The sequence below is a fragment of the Pomacea canaliculata genome, linkage group LG1 (genome assembly GCF_003073045.1).
Source record: "Pomacea canaliculata isolate SZHN2017 linkage group LG1, ASM307304v1, whole genome shotgun sequence".
Classification (NCBI taxonomy): Eukaryota; Metazoa; Mollusca; class Gastropoda; order Architaenioglossa; family Ampullariidae; genus Pomacea; species Pomacea canaliculata.
The window spans coordinates 21,644,978-21,665,000 of NC_037590.1; the positions used below are offsets into that span (position 1 = coordinate 21,644,978).

The 20,023-nt window shown below is 44.5% G+C and overlaps 1 protein-coding gene across 1 annotated transcript in view; it reads left to right on the top strand.

Moving 5' to 3' along the window:
• LOC112560593 (low-density lipoprotein receptor-related protein 1-like) overlaps nucleotides 1–20,023 on the top strand; it is a 104,262-nt gene that overhangs the window by 16,944 nt on the left and 67,295 nt on the right.

Consider the following 20,023-nt stretch of genomic DNA (forward strand, 5'->3'; position numbering starts at 1 on the left):
CAGCTGCTTGTCAGTTCATAATGCTGCCTTGTGGCACCCGAAACCTAAGATGTTAGGAAATGTAGAAGAGCAAAGACCGGAGAATCCTCTTGTCAGCGTCAGTACCTTAGTGTTCACAGCTAAGCTCACAGTCTGTGGCGATGATGGCTGATGGAAATCAGAGACGTATTCGGGAAAAACGCGAAGCACGAACAAATCCTTAGGATCGATCATTTACCTAGAACTTATTACTTATTACTTGTTCGGCGCGCAGTGTTTGAAAACGAAAGTCATCCTCTGCATGACTTCTGTTCATGGTGACATGTTGCATTAAACCTAGGTGGCACAATATTTTTGCTCTTGTTTTTACTGACACTGCAGGAATAGTAGTGGCGCCAGTACCTGGCGCAGTTGGTGTACAGTAATAGCCATTTGGTGCCTTTATTATTATTGGAACCGTCACTAAACGTTTATTACCGAACAAGTCAAGGGTAGAGCTGATTAGCTAAAGAGAAAAGAGGGGTCTCAAGAGGGCAGGCGCAAATATGCATGCGGAGAAGCCCATCAGCACCACCAGCTTACTCCGGAACGGAGTGGTAATGGCTGTCAGCAAGGACGTACGAGGCGGAGCTGAGCTAATTCTGCTTTTTCTTTCCCCTCTCTCTTATACACATACACACTCTCTCATTGGCTAGAAAGCACTGCTTTTCTTCCCTTTTCTCTCTCTCTCTGTTCCACCCTTTGCCCTCTTCTTGGTCACGTCTTCTCACTTTTTTACACTGTCGCAATCGGAGTTAAGATTCGGGCGAAAGAATTTAACACACGACGACAGCCAGAGAAAGTTTCCAGGGGAACACTTACATAGGCGTGCTTCTCCAGTTTGTTCATTGATTCTCTAGAAGTGCGTTTTGCCGGGTATCGATTATTTTCCCATTCTTTCTCTCTTTGGCTCCCCTTCCTGCTCCCCGCTCTTTTTTTTTTTTTCTTCTTCCCCAAAATATGCACCATGTGTTAGAAAACGAAACTTTAATTAGCGCAGCTTGCGGCACATCTGTTGAAGTTGTCACAGTACAGTTTCATGCATGAACGTGTCAGCTTTACTGCGAAAGCTGCTGCCAGCATTATGATAATGCTTGAAAATTATATTTCCGAGTGTTAGTGTCACCTCGTTAATCCTTATGAACGCTGCAGATATGATGATAGAGAAAAAACCCTGTATGCATCTATGGCTTGGTGCAAGAGAGGACTGATAAAATGACAGTGGTCAGAAGCGAGGGGAGCAGACTAGCACGAGCAGCAAGAATGGCAGCGACTATGGCAGATTAGGGTCTAACACACCATCGTGACGTCAGCCGTAGCGAGACAGTATGTAACCTGACATCAGGGAAAGCTAGAGGTTGACTTTAATTAGGACTAGACGCGAACCTGTCATGGCACCTCTTACCCTTGTTGATAAGCACTTGCGCGCTTGGCTGTTTGCGTCTTTGTCATTAAAATTAGATGTCATCTGTGCGCAGCCATCTTGTATTAGCTCGTAAAACAGGGTGAGTGAATGATGGTTGTGCGCGCGGAAAAGAAAGAAAGAGGAGAGAGACACACAGATGTTTTAATTATGATTTATATTTTCTGAAATGTTCCTTCGCCATTCCATATCATGCTTGTGGGTGGTGGCTTGATTCGGAGAGGCGGTGTGCGTCAGTACACAACTGGGGCCAGGTGCACAGTACATCCTTAGGCACTGCTAGCTGTATAGTTAAAGCGAAACAGGCTGAAATAATCATACCCACACGAAGCGGTTTAGTTGAACACTTTGTTTTGCCTCCCTAGCTCCTCCTTATGAACTTGTTATGCACCTGGCCTCCAGGTTCTAAGCCAGTTTTTTGTGTTGTCGGAAGCCTGCTGATTTACTCTGCGCTGATTACTGGCTGGTTGCCATGTTGTGGAATACGCGCCCTGTATGATACTGTCCCACCCGGTGATAGACTGCCTGAATAATGCAGCAGTGAGCGTGCCTTCTTGATAGTATGTGTACATAAAAACTAACAATAATAAAACGCGGGACAGGGTTGTCAGCACAATGAATGAAGGGCTTTTGTTGATGAGACTCATCTTTGTGTAGGATAAGTGCTTTTTGTCTACCTGGGGGCAGTGCGTGCCTAGCTTTTGAGGGCCTGTCGTGATTGGCAGTGACATGAGGTGAATGGGACCGAGACGGGAGTAAGCAGCTACAGCACAGCGTGGCAGCTCGACGTGCGGTTCACCGGAACAAAATCATCAGCCTATCGCCATGATCTGAATGTGTATTGAAGGTGGTTTTTAAAAGTATTTTTGCTGGGTGCACGCACTGCGACACAACCCTTTGAGGTTGTGAATATGGGTCCGGCTTTAGTCACTTTAAGTTGGAGTTTTGATATGTGCCACAGCATAGGGACATTTCACACACCTTGTCGGCAGTCTACGTCTTTTTGTGCACCTGGCAAGGCGAGCGTCTCATTTACCTGTTGTTCCTGATTGGTGGCTCACGTCGCGTCATTCAGTCTGAATGACCCGAACTCAACCTGTCAAAACACAACCGCAGCTGTCTTGCCACAGTCTCCCAGTACAAGACTGGGTGGTGGGAACACTCAAAATTATTTTGTTTGCAGGACTACGGAATGAGACCCCGCGGATGCTTATTACATATTATCGTCTAAAGTTTCAATTTCCACGCTTTCTTACTTTTATGACTTTCTTCCATTTTCCCCCCATTTTTTTCCATTCTTCTATCTTTTTGTCTTTCATTTATTTGCTTGCTAGCTCATTCGCACGTTTGCTTCGTCAATCGCTCGTTCGGTTTTACCGAGTGGTAGCTTGCTGTAAGCGAGTCGCCGGCGGTTACATTTTTGTATGCGGCGCACAGTTGGGCTGTGTGGCTGATTGAACATTAAAAAGCTGCGCGAGTCGCTATTTGTAAACTGTGTCACGTCCTGTCTCCTCCCGGTGGATTGCACTCTGAGAGCTACCGGAAACAGCGAAACGGAATCGCCCCTTCATTATGTTCCCATGTGATTTTCAGGAAAAGTCAATCAATTTTTATTAGTCCTATTTTGGGGGAAATAGGATTGTGCATTTAATATTCTGCAGCTGCTGTGGATTTTTTAAAGGGTTTTATGGAGCGTAATCAGTGGGCTTTAAAGATACTCCGAAAGATTGGAAAGAGGAAATTCGGTGCTCAACCAAACCTCTGATTTGTTCTCCAGCTGCATACCCGCTTATAGCAGCTGTAGGTTTAACTTTTGCAACTACAAGCTGTTGAGTTTCATCTGTTACAGCTGCAAGCCGGTAGGTTTATTTTTTTACGGCTGTAGGCTCATAGGTTCTTCCAGTTCCAGGTGTCTTTATCTGTAACCCGCGCTTTGTTCATACATTTACACTTTGTTCCTCGATGTTAGTCCTTGAAAGCGTGTTTTTTTTTTTTTTTTTTTATACGACTGATAATGCAACATTTTATTTTAGTAGAAAACAAAGATTGGAAGAGAAGGTTTGCTTGAGTACATGTGTGATGTTTGCTGTTGTTAAAAAAGTGCTTGGTTGTTGCTGTGTCTCTCCCCTTTTCTCTTCCTTCCCTGCAGACAGAGATATGTTAACGACTTTGATCCCGTAAAGATATTCCGGCCTTCATTCCAAGCAGTGCGAGGGAGAAATAAACTTTGTCTCTCGTGTAAGGCCAGTTTTTATATGGGATGAGATGGGACGATAGAAAGATGAGCAGAACACGCCTTGCCATTTCTCAGTTCCACTTTATGATCGCTGTGATCTTGGCGTCCCCCTCCATCCCTTTCCCTTGTTTGATTGCCTCCTTTCCTTGCAGCCCTTGAGAAGAACCATTATGCTAGCCACTAGACAGTCTCTGGTAGAGTGGTAGACCACGATACAACCAGTACGAGGAGCTAGAACGCAGAACGTGGCGATGCCCAGCTGCACAGGCCGAAACGCGCTTGAGTTATTTCATGGCTGCAGTGCTACAAACTCGTTTTCCAGTGACACGTGCATCGCACTTTCTTCAGACATTAATGTGTTTTGTTCCTTTAGTTCGAACGCCGGTACGGAACGTCGTCCTTGTCGGCGGCGTCGCCACTTTTCTGTGGCCATTTACATCGTGATCTGTGCGTACTTGTGCACGCGCGAAGCATGTATTTGCTTCAGGAGAAGAGGTCACTGCGAAATTGCCAGCTTTTTCCTTCCGCTTCGTGAAATAACTTAGCCCTCTGTCCTTGAAATACTACCATAGGGCGTGGATATAGGAGACTAAACCTTAGAGAGTGTATAAAATGTGTGAGTGTGTTTGGTGAGTAGAAGGGAATGAAGGTGTGCTATTGTGAGGAGCACCGCTCTGGCTCTGAAAACGTTACTGAGGTAGGGAGAAAGGCGTGCTACTTCCAGATTGCAAATCAGGTTGACCAGGATTATGGATTGCCTGGAATTGCTCAGAGACCTCGAGAGTTGCCTGTGCCAGGTCCATGGTGCACGCGAGAACATGGACCAAGAAGGGTTGGGCTTCCGTGACAGATTGTTTACAACACGTCTCCTTATGCTGCAGAAACATTGGCGGTCGCCAAAGTGATTCAAGCTCAGTGTGTGTGAGAACGATACGGTGCAGGGAGACCAGTCATCCCACAGGTTTCTGCTAAGGCTAAATTCTTTGGGGTCCCAGGGACCTTCTTCATATTTTTAAGGGGTCCTGTTCTTCGCCAAATTTGAAGGGATTGACGAAAATTGAAGGGGTCCTCCGAACTTTTAATGCGTACTGTACGCAATTTTTTGCGGAAGCAGAAGCCCTGATCATGTCCATCGATATCGCAGAATTATCGTGTTTGTTACTTCCTTATAGAAGGCAGCGGAAGGCGTGTGTGGCCTGCACAAGTCGCGAGATGGCGTTGGTCTTTCTATTAAAGGCCTGTGAACCAATGTGTACGAGCGTTAGTGTGGCTAAGTCTTTTTTTTTGTTGTTTTAATAACCGCCATGTAAAACGTTTGCACGCTTGGTCAAAGGGTCGTCCATATTTGCCTGGTTAAGAAGTGCCATAGATAGCTGTGTTCCGCAAACTTTGCTTGATGGTAAGAAAAATTTTATAAAAATAGTCACGTATTGGACAATGTGCGTGTCCGGTTAAAAAGGTCTTTTTACAGTTCCTATCCACAGTGCAAACAAAAAGCTCCGTGATCGCCTTCAAAGTGTTGGGTGACAAAAAGAGGACGCTTGTATGTCGTTCCCTCATGACCTTAAAAGGACAATCTTAATTGGCATTGTTTTCACATGACCATTATATCGCATTGAAACTTTGTTCAATATTGAGCAAAGTCCTGTTGTATTTGCAACACGTCTGCACTTAGCTCAATATTTTAAGTGCAGACGTGTTGCTAATACAATGGGACTTTGGGGCACTTCGGAGGTTTGACGCTTCAGCACTTTACCTGACCTTATGTATGACCTCAGGAGATGCGCGGTTATGTCGTTTATCTTAAATCGCATTTATTTTAAAGCTAGCGACAACCACATTGTGAACATATGAATAGAAGGGTTATCATGTTTGCTTGTCTCTTTGCTTGTGCCTCTCCTATTTATGTGTCGTCGTTGGCAGAGACATGCAGGCCTGTAGAGCATAGTGCATCTGCTGCACACTGTTACACAGACTGTTTTCTAAACTTGTGTAGCGCACATTAATGTTTTAGGCGAGGAGTAACTTTGTTTCAACAGAGATCGCCTGTCTGTCGTCGCATTGGTCACAAATTGAGAGAAAATCAATATCAAGCTAACAAGACATCTCCATTTAATTCTGGTGATTATAAGGGACACATGTGTCAGCTTGGTCCGTGTGAGAGATTTGCACCCAGACATAATATGCAGAACACTCAGACACTAGCTCTCTGTTTAATCGAAAAAAAGTTAATTTCAAATGTGCTTGTTGAAAATGTTTCAGTTGCTAAAGTTTTTTCAATCACTATTAAATGTTGCATACTGTTGGCTGGGTATGTTCGATCGGCTTTCGTCTCGTCTGTTAGGCAAGATTTAGATGGTAATGCTGAAGCGCAGTCTTGTAGTCCTCGCAGACAAGACCTACTCCAGACCGGCAGGAGATACGTCACGTGTTATTTGCCGCGGAGGCGGACTAGATTCTTGCAAATGGAGTCTGCGGCAGAGGAAGAAGAGATGTTACCACTTGAAGTGCCGCAGTCGCCGGAGCGAGTGGACGAGCCACAGCTCTTCGTAGTGCCGGCACCGCGCCCACCACCGAAACCGATGAACTCCTGGCGCTTTCACGAGTGTCATCGAAGGAGGATGCTTGCGTCTGCGATTAGCTGTAGCAGGGAGAACAGCGTCCACTCACTGCTGTGGCTCAAACTCACTCCCTTCCCCCTTCCCCCCACACACACAGAACCAACAAACTTTGCAAGTCATAGAACACGACTGTGTTGAGAAGACAACTCTGGCAACGTAATTACTGCCCGCGATCTTTTCATGATTTTTAGATGCAGCTTGCTGCGTGTTGTCGACATTATTGTACAGTATCTCTTTTCTGTTTTTTGTTTTGATGTGTGTTTGTCGGAAGAAATATAAGCATGTCAGTCTAAACAGGCAGACAGACATGTGAAAGCTAAAGCAACGGCAGGCTTAGAAGCATCGTAACAGTAAGAAACATGGAATGTATTTAAACATTTCGCTTACGACCGAAGTAAGTTTATGAACTACAGCACTTCCATATGTTTGTTTAAACAAAGCCTTAATTCTTATACTCTTAAAATGAATATGATTGAAACTTTTCGGTGCACAGCAGTATTTATTCCCATAAATTACAAGTCTGCCTTGTTTAAATGTTCCCTGGGTTGATGAGCTCTTTAAAAGTGAAAAGGGCGAGAAAGTCGAAAATAAGGCCTCGTAAAAATGGCTTATTTCCTTTCTCAAGTACTCCCCCAGTCCAGCTTATCCAAGAAATAGGCATTCAACTCAGATCTTGCTTTTATTCTCATTATATCAGCCCTCTGGTACTGATTAATTTTAGCCCGTCTAATGATGTTAGAGGGCGCAGCGTTAATTAAAAAGGCGTTAGCATTTCTGTGCTCCAGGCCAACTTCGATCGCCAGACTTCCAGCTCCGTGGCATCCACTTGTCTTGAAACCCTTCCCACGACCTTGACACGTTTTCTCTCTTATTTTTCCCATGTGCCAAATTAAATCAACTTCACTGGTTTTTTCCCCCCTAAGCTGCACACAAAAAGGTCACGCATCCCTATAACGTAATTAAGATGTGTTTATGTTACCATAATCTGGCTACATTTTGTTAGCAGCTATGGCTGCTTGAATCTGACAAGCATGGCGCGGCCTTCCTCCATCGTCCCTGTCAGAATTAGGAGAGCTGCTACCTCCACACAGCCATTATCTGCACTGAGTGATTGCTAATAGGCTTATTAGCTGTCTGATCATTTGGTATATCTTCCATTTGTTTGCTTTTTTATATAGTTAGGCATCACCATTTTCAGTATCCGAATAAATATGTGGTTAACCCTTATTGTCCTGAAAAAGATTTTTGTTCTTTCTAGGAAAGCAAATTAAATGAAAATAAAGCTATGATTTAAAAAAAAATAGGCAGTACGAAATGCCGTTTCACTTCCTTTTTTTTGGTCTTAAAATCACTGAGACTTGTTTAGCCTTCGAGATGAAGACCACGCAGATATCGAAAGAGGCTAATTAAGTTTCTCAAGTGCTTCTTGCACCACCAGCACAGTACTTGTACATATGTACTTCAAGCAAACGAATGCTCTTTACGACGCGAGATGGCGGTGTATGATGGGCTTTCAGCCGGGTTCAAAGATTTATAGTAGTATTTCCATCTAGGGAAGTCAGTCTACTGGTGTGGCCAAAATGTCCATTAAATATGACTGGCTTATCTGGCTCTTTTTTTGTACGGGCGTTATCTCGCAAATGACTGTTGAATCAAAACTGCTGGGTTTTTAGAACTCGAACTTGTTGTTAATGAGATAACAACACTAACATGTTTAGTCAGAATATTTTCCCAACACGTTTAGTAGCTGCACATTTCTGCATGAGAACTACCCTTAGTGGGAGGGTAGCAGACCCGTTGTCAGAAAAAAAAAGCGCTGTTAAGAACTTGGTTGGCCTGCGGCTGGTCTAGACTCAGCTGGCCTCTGCAGGCGGCTGGGGTGCTTCTGGGGAATGGAGGGGAGTTGAGCGCCGAAGGAGTGGGCCGAGCCAATAACCGACCAAGAAGTGAGTCATTGTCATGGTCGCAGCCATCTTGATGCGAGAGATTGTATCGATCTGTTGGCACGTGCTGCCGATGCGAAGGTGAGCTAGAAGTCGAGATCTTCATCATCATCGGCCTTGATGTCTGGAAGCATACTTGGGCTTGCACTGGCTGATCATTTGGTAGCATTGCGGGCGGCTGATCATGTTCATCTGCTAGCGCTTGAGTCCTGCCCTAAATGGCGGCAAACGAGCGCGACGATGGTGATGGTGATGGGAAGAAATACCTCGCGGCCGGTCTTTTCTTGTTAGATAACAGGAATGACCAGCCAATTTGTCGTTTGCCCTCGGCATCTCTCGTTAACGTGAAATAACTGGCGTATTTCTTGGCAAGTTTGTTTGCCTCCATTTTGGGCAAGATGCTAGTCGCCAGCGCTAGCAGCTGATAACTGTGCTGGCAACTGACCTCTGGACGATTCGCGCTGGTGCTCTTTTATATGAGAGCAGCTTGGCGATAAAGCTCGATGTTCTGCCGTTGTAAAAAGATCTTTTAAACATTTGTGAGTGACTGTAATTGAAGAGTTATGTTCCTTTGCCTAAGAGGCTGAGGGAATCGGCTGTCCGTATCGCCATATTTATATATGTTTCTGCTGGGTCTGCTCCCGTCTTCTGTTTTGCAGCTGGATTGTAGATAACGTTTTGTTGTTGTTTTTTTGTTTGTTTGTTTTTTTGTTTTTGAAATACACAAATGAACTCATAAATCCAAACGAAATTTTACCAGCTCATTTTGCACATCCTTTGAAAATCCACGAAAGGATAACGTTAAACATTTGAAAACCTGAACTGTTCACTAATGTGCACAGCAATGTCGACGATTTTTTGTTTCTTATTGTATGAGCCCACATATTCGAAGAACTCTACATATATCAACAGCCGACATCAAACTGGAAGTGGTGGTCAACTATCGGCTTTTGGTGAAGGTCACATGCATACATAATTCTTCAAAATCCTTCATATAGGTCGCAGGCAGCCTACACGAAGCATACGTGTCGCTTCCATCAAGTACTCTTTTATGTCCTCTCTGTCCTGCAGTAGACGTTTCTTGCTAGTCCCTCAAAATTTACGTTATTGATGGGATTCACAATATAGATTTATGTTATGAAAAAAAGTTTTACTGAAATCTGCACAGGCCTTGGCGGATCGCATCAAATGATTTCACGGGCTGGACGTTTCCCATCTTTCTATTAGGGAAAAGGAAAGCTATGGGAATCTTCTACAGACAAGCAACAGAACCATCTTCTGTCTCTGTCCCCTCCCTCTTCTTCCCCATAATATCGTCATCCTCTTTCTTTAAGGCTGCATTTATTTATTTTTTATCTTGGAAGATGTGATCTTCACAGTAAGCGAACCAAGGACACTTCGTTCATCTGTTATCCTCGAACTGTAACCTGTATAATGCACGTTGTTCTACGGCTCCCAGACCCTCGAAAATTGAAGGAAATAATTGCTGCGGCTGAAGTCCTGGCTAATGATTGCCTACTCCAGTAAGATGTCATTGCCGGATGTGGTGTCTGCGTCTGGTCAAGAAACTTGAGGACTGAGAGAGGTACTGCGTGTTAGGATTGTCACATCGGATACCTGACCCTGCCAGGTACCCCCGCAACATAGATTCTCGTACACAATTGTCAGAACAGGGGGTGCCGCACCTAATCCCTCCACGTGCCGCGAGGTGAAGCCAGTTGGGAGTGTGTGGAGGGTGCGCATTCCTGGCTTACATCTGTCATCTGTCTGCAGAAGCGAACAGCGAGCACAATGGAGCATCAGGTTTTATCGCAAGGACAGACGATTACTTGGGTTGCGTGAGTGCAGACTGTCGCGTGTTTCTGAAGCACTTACAGTTCTCAGAATGGCTGTCCTGTGTTTCTTTAATCGCGCATTTACTACAGTTCTACAGTTGCGTCGGCGACATTTTGTGAGGGATGAGGGGTAGGTTACACTAGAGGCTTGACGTCTGGTTCAGGTTACCGCAGAAACTCTGTAGACGAAGGCTATTATGATAGCTAGTTGGCTGTGGCAGGACATCCTGTATTTTCAGCACCCTTCCCCTTCAGCTGGTCAAAGCAGTCTAAGGTGCTTTTAAGGTTCTGTCGATTGCCGTACCCCTTGGCATCCTCTGTCTTTGCTCATGGATACTGCATCTTGAGTGGGGCATCGCTCTGCAGACATCATCCCACACACACACTCTTCTTGAGGCTGGTCAATTCATCGGTCCTCACTGTCTCCCTTCTCTTTCATCTCTTTGTTGTCAAATGGCGATGCGGTGGATGGGTTGGGCTTGTGTGGGTTTATCGGTCTGCTTGGGACTTCTTTGAGGGACTGTCAACTAACGTTCTTCACTAGCGGTTCTCTCGGAAGTGGGCTAATTCAAGTGTTTACTGTAAGTTGTGATCAATGATCACACGCCAAGCTGATACTAGCTAGTTGGACTTGTTTATGCAGCATGTCACAGCAGCAAACGCACGCAGCTGAGCAACAGGTGCCCAAGTGTCGCGGCATGCTGTCCCCGTTTGTCCCCGCTGTCCCCCCTCTCCCTCCAGCTGCGCTTCGTGTTTGAATCATCCTGGTCGGTGCTGTGTGCATTTTCGTATAACTGCACAAGTACACCTCCCATCCTTCCCACCATTCTTATCAAACATTTTAGCATTTATTGACACCCCGAATGGATTTGCGGCTATTGGGGACCTTGGGGGAGCTGATAGAACACCTTGATTTTCCTACCGGCTTTGAGACGTAACGTACCTAAGAAGGGGGGGGGGTTGTTTGGTAACAGAAATTCCAAAAAGGATGTCTGCTTTTGTGTTAACTGAATGATTAAGCCATTTGGAATGACAGCGCGCACCTGGCCTGGCCTGATCGACCTTGCGACACTGAAAAAATGCTTACAGCGTCCCCTGATGGCAGATTTATGTATGTTACGCTTAGGAAACCTACTCCTGTTACATGGCTTTGCTTCGCATTCAAAAGCTGATACGGGGAAGAGAAGCTTTGGAAGGTTTTAGTTCTATCACTGGACCTCTTTGATTATATCTTGTCCTGTACTGCGTAAGGCTGTCACGGAGCAGCTGATACAGTCGTGAAATCGTCTGTTAAGTGCAATGTTGGCATTTAGTTTGTGGTGACAACAGGCTCCACAGTTCAGTGCTACAAGTAGATAGGACACAGATGTTATGAGTACCTGTCGGCATTTTCCTGTGCCAGTATTTTCTTAGTACAGTGATACCTCGGTTCTCGAACGCCTTGACTTTCGACCAAATCGGTATTCGACCAGGAAATTCGAGAAAATTTTGTCTTGGAATCCGAACAAATATTTGGAACTCGAACATCCGAACGTCCGAGATGAGCCGAGTTGAGCCGAATGGCGTTCATTTCGGCCAGCGCGCCTTGCTTGCGTCATCAGTGTGAGTGCAGAGGAGAAAAAAACAGCAAACAATTGACAAATTCTTCCGTAAAGAAATCAGACAAGCAACTGCAGAGCAAGATTCTGATTCTCCTCAGCAAAAGATACAGAGAACAGAAACACCCGAAGAGCAGTTACCCTCTGTTTTTATTGAAGAGGACTCCCCTTCAAAACAATAACCATCCCCCTTCCCTCCTCCCTCCACATTCATTCCCTCCTGCCATAAAGTTTGGTACAGGTACAGTAAATGAAACACAATTTACTGTACTGTACTGTACTATACAGTACATTTTATTTTTTTGTTTTTGTTTTAATAAATACACTTTTATTTCTTATTTCTTGTTGAGACTCATGTTTTTCTACATATTATATACAAATTAGGCCAGTAAATAGGCATTTTCTGGGGCTTGGAACGAATTAATCCAGTTTCCATTATTTCCTATGGGTTTCATTGCTTCGGTTCTCGAACAATTTGGTTCTCGACCGTCCTCCCGGAACGAATTATGTTCGAGAACCGAGGTATCACTGTATCTTGAAACAGCGATATGGATAAATTGAGGACGCCAACAACTGCTTATCTTTATTTTATTTTCATGGCAGTGGATAATGGTGTTATATACATAATTATCAGCTGAAAATATCACGTGTATAAAACATGCATGAAGATATATGACCTTTGATTACGACGCCGACATTGTAGGGTGACTTTCATTATTTCTTTTATCATTTTGCTGAACAGCTTGAAGTTAACCAAGTTGTAGTTAGCAACAGCATGCAGATTGTGTGTGTTATTAAAATAATTTAATATTTAAAAAGTGTGTAGGGGGGGGGAATTTACGGCAAGATTAAGATTTTCTTTCCGGCAAGTGAACTTTGTGAATGTGAGCTCATCATTCTTGAGATTATTGTGTCCCCAAAGTGATCGTGACTAGTTCTTCCTGTGGCCCTTGGCTCTGGACCGAACGTGAGGGGGAGAGAACGCATAGTTATCATCCAAAAGCACATACTTGAGCATCAAGTGTTGATGTCAGGAATTTTTTTATTCTGAAGTGTAAGTGCTGGCCTGCAAAAGCAGTGCTGTCTAGGGTTTGTTCAGATTATTTCCAAATTGATCGTACAGTTACCAGGCATGCAGAGTTGTTTTCTCTTTCTGTGTCCGCGTGACACAACTTCGCTGGCCCCTGACTTCTCTCCCTTAAGGCACACAATTTTTTTTTTGGAGTTGGGGAAGGGATTTCCATTCCCCCTTATGGGAAGAGTTTTTCCCTCAAGCTGACTGAGAAAACGTAATTTTTGTAAACTTATTTGTTTAATTTAAAAAGAAGATCGATTGTTTTAATCTCCTTTCGGCTTTAGCGGGTACACATTTTCTTTCTCTTTTTTTTCTGTTGCTGTAGTTTCAGCGATGTTATAGTCACAAAAAAGTCGAATGAAGCCCAGATCTGTTCGTTGGATTTTTTTCCCCTTTCAGCAAAAAAAATTATAAAAAAAAACAGGGACGCGAGGAATTGAATAAGCCACCCTTCTTACTGGCTGCTGCGTCAGAAGTTGATCGATTGAAGTTTTCTTCGCTGCCGGCCACTACCCTCTCCCCACGCTCCTTCCCAGAGAAGGACTTCATTACATACCCAGGATCTTGTCGGAGTGAACTCCATTACGGATTCAAGACTTTTGAATTCTAATTATACGCTGGTGTCTAGGAGAGGGCAATTGCCTTTGAAACAGGGTGGTCGACCACGTAGTGTCCGCTTATTATCACAAGCTTGCGGTGTAACTAAATTTCGCGTCTGCTAGATTGGCGAGGTCGCTCTCAACCTCTTCCCCCAACTCTTTCTCTCTCGCCATCAGGGAGGGCATAGCCGTAACAACAAAAAACAAAACAACAAAAAACGGCACACTCAGACTAAGTGTAGTAAGGAGGAAAGGTTTAGTTACTTCGCAGTCAGAGGATGCTTTCTAAAGAGGATTACATTTCAGTCGTTAAAGGATCGCAACGAGGGTGGAATTCCACCATACGACGACGAATTATATGATTACTGGCGCAAATGTCCTTATCTTTTCCTTTGGGGTTTGGCCACGAGACTGCAGACTACTCACCGTAATCCTGATCAAGCCTGGGGGCCCTCCTAGGGTGTGTTTGTGTGTGTGTGGGGAGAGGGTTGCGCATAAGCTACAAGGACATGCATTGTTCTTACTGTACTAGGAAATCGACTTTTATTTTATAAATGCTTGCGTACATATATGCGTGTTTTATACATATGATCATTATATTTGTGCGTGCATACATTCAGATATGTCTCCGTACCTGCTAAGATCAGCTAGAAGAACCCGAGCTACCGAGAAGTCATTTTCTACCATGTTTGCTTGTCACAGCTCCCTCTCCCTCTGTCACACACACGTTCAGGCACCTGCACACAACACAAACATGAGATATATATATATGCGAGCAGGGCCGTGCTTAGGGGCAGGCAGACGAGGCATCTGCCTAGGGCCCCGCACATTTCATCAAAGAACAACCGTGGCGATCGTGGTGTCAAGGGCCCCGCACATACCCTATGCCTCGGGCCCCGCGGGGGGTAAGAACGGGCCTGTATGCGAGAGAGAGAGATTGCCTTGTGATCAGAGGACTTAGCAAGACGTTATTGCAAACAGAAATGTATTAACTTTTAAGCCTGTCTTTACAGTATGGTGAAAAACATTTTTTTAAACCTCTCCTCGTGAGTGTGTTTGCCTGTGTGCGTACATCAGACAGAAGACCGCTTGAATTTTGTTTTGTTTTTGGCATTCAGTGGTTAGTTGCACACGTTTTTTTAAAACTTAAACTTAAGAAGCAAATTTTAAAACGTTTTTTTCAAAAATAACTTCCATTCGTTGGAGAAGCGCATACCAAATATAAGCTGAGGAACGAAATTCAGGCTAAAACAATTTTATCTTATTTAAAACGATTTTTGGTAAGTTCTAAAATTGGGTTGTACACTGCGTTTTTATGAAACTGATGATCTAATTAGATTGAAGGCCTAAAAGTGTTTAAAATTTGACAGGTGTAGTGCAGCTGGCCCCAGATGTTTTTAAGCTAATTATCATCTCATTCAAATAACGATCTTCCGGCAGTATAGTTTATGTATTCTCTTTTGAAATTTCAGTTTTTCCATAACAGAGTGTCACAAATGTAAGTAGTCATATGGACGTCAATAAACGTAGCCTTACTATGATAACTCCTGCTGCTTTTGATTTTTTTTAAATTCTTTGACTTTGATCATGCGTGACATTAGTCACGCTCACCTGATGTGACTTTATGACATGTTGCCATCGTCAGTACGCAAGTCGTATCCGACCACAGAGGTCTAGGACGGTAAGTCTGGATGAAAGGAGATTTTCGGCGTTTCACGGTGCGCATAGTGGGTGAGCTTTATGTGTAGTACAGTAAGGCATTATGTTATCGTTTGAAAAAAGCATTGAGGCGTGTCGGTCTCAAGTTGTCACTGCTTCACACTAGGATACGAAATGATTGCACGAACTCCATGCGGTTTTTGAAACAGCTGCGTGTTATTGCGTCTATGATGCTTAGATTAAGTTTTGAAAACTCAGTCGAGCCTTTTACAATGTAAGCTGCTTAACGTTATGAAATAAAAAGTGGAAGCTTTTTCCCCCTGTTAAAGATTTGATCTTGTTGGGAGATGGAGTGTCGGCACTCTGGAGCGGTTCTAGGAGAACATTATGAAGCCCCAGAAAAGCAGACCCCTGTAAAGGGCCAGATGCGAGAAGGGAGAGGGAGGAAGGAAGCAGGGAGGGAGCCAGGGTTGTGGGAGAGGGGTGTTGTCTGTCGCTAAGATCTGTGCGTCAGATCGATCAGCCTTTGCAAGCTGTCTTCTAGTGAGTTGTGCTGTTTGCATCGTGATTCACTGGCTAAACAGCTCCCGGCTCCCCCATCCCCGTGTTTCTTGTCTTTCTCTTTCTCTGCAAGGAAGAGAGGGGACGGGACGGTGCGTGCGACTGTGAATGTCCAGCCATGAAGACCATTTCATCCCGCCCTCTTTTCCTATTCTGTTGACTCAACCTATTGGCTGAGCGTTTTTCAAGCGCTGTCCCGACTTAATGCCCGATCTTCAACCGTTCAGAAACCTTTTGTGGTGGTCAGTGAAGCTCAACTAATACACGTTAGCCAAACTGTGTTATGTATTCTGAGGACATTTCCTCTTGCCTTGAGTGCCCTCTGGCTCTCAGAGCGAACGAGCTTTCGCATATTAAGCATTTTAGAGTACGTGCCCTATGGACGGGGATATCACTCAACAGACTTACTTGAGTCGTGTCTGTGTCGGTATCATCGTTTTGCTCGCGTTATTATTTTTCTTTTCTTGTTTAGACGTACATTTTGTGTAAGTGGGTAAGCAGGTAATACTACTAATAAAGTTTTGAAATTGCGTTTTCACAACAGATTGATCAGATGGAACAGATTTCTTCTCCCCAGCGTGCCCCCCTCCCCCAATCAACTTATACGAGTGAGGCCAAAACACTTTATAAATGGGTGCGGCGAGAAAATTAGATCGTAAACTTCCTCCGCCCTTGTATGTCTTTAACTTAAGTCATTTTGTTAATAAATAAAATAGGGAACAATATCTTCCACGTCATCTTTCGGAGAACAGAATGCATTTATGAACAACTTTTCTTGTATATTATGTTGGACATCCGGCGACTATATGTTGCTTTATATTCCATCTGCACACCATACACAAACCGTGTCTTTTGCAACGTCCCCATTGCCCCTGCTCCGATAAAATCTTGGAACCAGAACAAGTTGTGAAGAAAAGTAAAGATTTCGTGTAGTACTTTAAATGGCGACCTCGGTCACATAGCGTTCACGAAAGATACTGTCGTACCAGGGGAGCAGCGGCATCACTAGTTACGACCACCATCATCTTTGTGTCTGCAGCAGGCCGATGGCATCGCGCGCACCCAGCCCAAGTCGGCGTGATGGAAGAAGGAAGAGAAATGACGACAGGGTAAATGGCCGTCAATCGATAAGGCGTGTAGCCTCCTGAGGCCATCGTAGGGTAGGACGAGAAGGAAGGGGGATGATTGTAAGGGTTGGGGACAGAAGATGGAGGTCCTGCTGGAAAGCGAGAGACTTTCAGGATGGCCTCCTGCAGTCGAAGCGTCATTTCGGATTCCTTTAATGAAATCTTGGACTGTAGGAAGAGAGAGTGAGGACCAGCACGTGCTGTCTTTTCGAGAAACAGTTTTTGAAGGGAGCGGGGAGAGGCGGGATGTCGTCGTAAGAAGCGGCGAAGCACGTTTTTGTGGTACTGCCATGTTTCTGTGCAATAACGAGATGTTTCGTTCACTGCTGTACTCAGTGGTAGGCTTCTGTCCCGAAACTGTAATGCTGCCACAACACAAGTATTGAACACTGCTCACTGTGTGCCAGGGTGCCAGACGCGATTGTGTAGTGCCTGTGGATAGAGGGAGGGAGGATGTTCTTACCCTGGGAAAGTTCATAAGAGGCACACACACAGTGACAGCCTTTGTCGCCGCCTGTCTCCGGTCCCCTTTCCCTGGAGATCGGGAAATGTCTGCAGCCATTTCACGATCATTGCGTTTCGGTTGGCAGTCTGATAAGGTGATAAGGTGTATGGTGATAATTCCCAGAATGCCGCGGCTCTTTTTCGGAACTTTCTTGACAGTACACATCCATTAAAATAGGTGACTGTGTGTAAATATATGAAAATATGCCAGATATAGTCACATTTGACTAAAATTAATGTGTCAAGGCTCTAAAGGGAGTTGTCCATTGATCTTTAAAAAAAAAATTTGTGGTTTTCTTTTCTTACAATCTTCTAGCGTGAAGATTATGCATTGAAACGAAATATAGTTCTCGGGATGTCGCAGTTTGTTTAAAGACATTAAAGGCATTATTAACGTCCACTTAATAACAAACCTGCATTTGTTTTTTGCTTAAAGTACCATTATCGTGTATCTATCAGCGATCACAATAATAATACAAATGTGGCTTGACATCACCTCTTCAGGAAAGAGTGCAGACATTAGGATACTACAGTCAAATCTCCCTACTATGCCACCCCTCTACTATGCCACTCTCGGTATTATGCCACTTTTGCTCGGTCCCGACTATAAATTCAATGTAAAAAAAAATTTACTATGCCACCCCAGACTCTCTCTACTATGCCACTTTTTTGTGATTGTTAAAAGACACAAGTTGTGAAATTCCGCGCAGTGCTCGACTATTATACTGTATGGTAGTGTGGGACATCGCTGTTAGTGGGGATGGAACATAGCACACACACAGGGAGGGTGGAGGCTGGCAAGGTGGGGGGGGTGGTGGTGGTCGCTGGCCGGGTGACAGCCACGTGACAGAGGGAAGGTGTGAGGGGGTCGACTAGCGACAGGATGCAGGTGCGCGGATGTGGTTGGAAGGGGTGGAGGATGAAGAGGTGAGGGGGAGAATGAGAGGAGACAGCGAGCGAAGCCGACGATTCTTGAGAGCTTTGGACCAGACCTGGGCAAAGGCCTCCTGTCTCTGACCCGCCCGCCCGCCAGTATATATACTATACATACAGTATTAGGTAAAACTGAGTTAACTCTATTAGTCCGGCCCTCTAAAACCATCCCAGTTTCTCATGCGGCCCCTTGGGAAAATTAATTGCCCACCCCTGCTTTGGACTGACGGGTAACTTGAACAAATAAAGCCGTTTTTACGAACCCTCTCTACTATGCCACTCTCGCTACTATGCCACTTTTGCTCGGTCCCGGTAGGTGGCATAGTAGGGAGATTTGACTGTAATAACAACTTGGAAACGTAGAAATAAAACCCAACAGCACCCAGTTTGTCCATCTTAAAAACCGTTATTGCTTCGAAGATGCGCATGCTTTTGTATCTAATGGGTTTCTATTATCTGTTATTTTTTTATTATTTTAAACTTGAAGATAATAACATCAGCTACATGATAAGTCTGGCCTAGTTATAAACTTGCATAAAAAATGTTTGTTACCTTGGCATCAGTCAAGGCCGTAAATGGAAGACAAGCGTTCCCCTTCTCTCTCTGTGTCGCGTGTACACCCATAGTATGAATACAAATATTTGATTTGATGTGACCATGCCTTCTTCGGAGTGTATATACGAAATATGCCATTATTGCATATTATCATTTGATCACGAATTATAAGATTGTTATTTTTCTAGTATTAAAAGCTTTTTACAGAAATATCGATAAGATTCTCACAATTTCATTCCCATATATTGTGGGAAGGAGGGAGACGTGTAAGGAATGAGTAAGAGGTGAGAGATTGAATGAAGTAAATTTGTTGTGGTCGCAAGGCCACAGCCATGTCGGTGCCACTATCGCTGACGGTAGCAAAGGTCGGCGATTAGTAGCCTGAAAGCCTGAGTACACAGGATGGTGTTTCGTGGTAGCCTTTAGCGATTGGCCGCACTCGGGTTGTGACCTTTTGCTTCATGTCACTTGAGGTCGCAAACAGGGGCAGAGCTCATGTTACTCACTTCCCACTCAGATTTATCATCCCTTTACCATCAGTATATCCATGACTCGTTATCTCCATGACAAGACTTTTTTAACGACTGGCTGCCATCTTTTTTTTTTTCCTCGTCTATTGGCTACTTCCCTCGTCGTCTTCCTCTGCAGGATCACGATTTACTCAATTCCTGTTACCCGATTCCTTTTTGCGTTTTCTGTATTTGTCTTTTATTAGTCACCACTACTCTTGTTTATCCTTCCGTCTTTTGTAGGGCGGTCCGGTGGTGCAACGGTTAGCGTCTGTCGCCACTACAGCACCGAGGCTGTCCTGGGTTCAACTCTTGTCTCGGGCACGCTGTTCTTTTTCTGCGTGTGGCATCTGTTTACAGGGATGGGATGCCTTGCCGTAATATAGCCTTAGTTACTGGCTCGGCGTAAAACACCCCCAAATTCCACCGCCACCCTGTCCATCGTATGATGTCCGTGTCTCGTTCTTGTCTCAAGCGCGAGGGCACGCTCCTTACGAAAGTGAATATGCGCTATATTAATCTCGCGTGTATTGTTATTGTTATGATGGTGCAGCTGTACACTGTTTAACACCCACTCTCGCAGTGTCAAGGGGCAGTGAAATACAGGTAGTCCTCGGGTTACGACGGTCTCGAGTTACGTCGTTTCGTGGTTACGACGCTTTATATTACGCTCATTCCGACTTACGAGGTCAGTGCATCAAAGAAAAGGAAGGCCATCACCATGGAGGTGAAAGTGGATAAAATAAGGCAATCTGAGAAGGGGGAAACAGCAATAGAAATTAGCAGGTCATTAGGACTTAGTCGTTCGACTGTCGCTACGATTATCA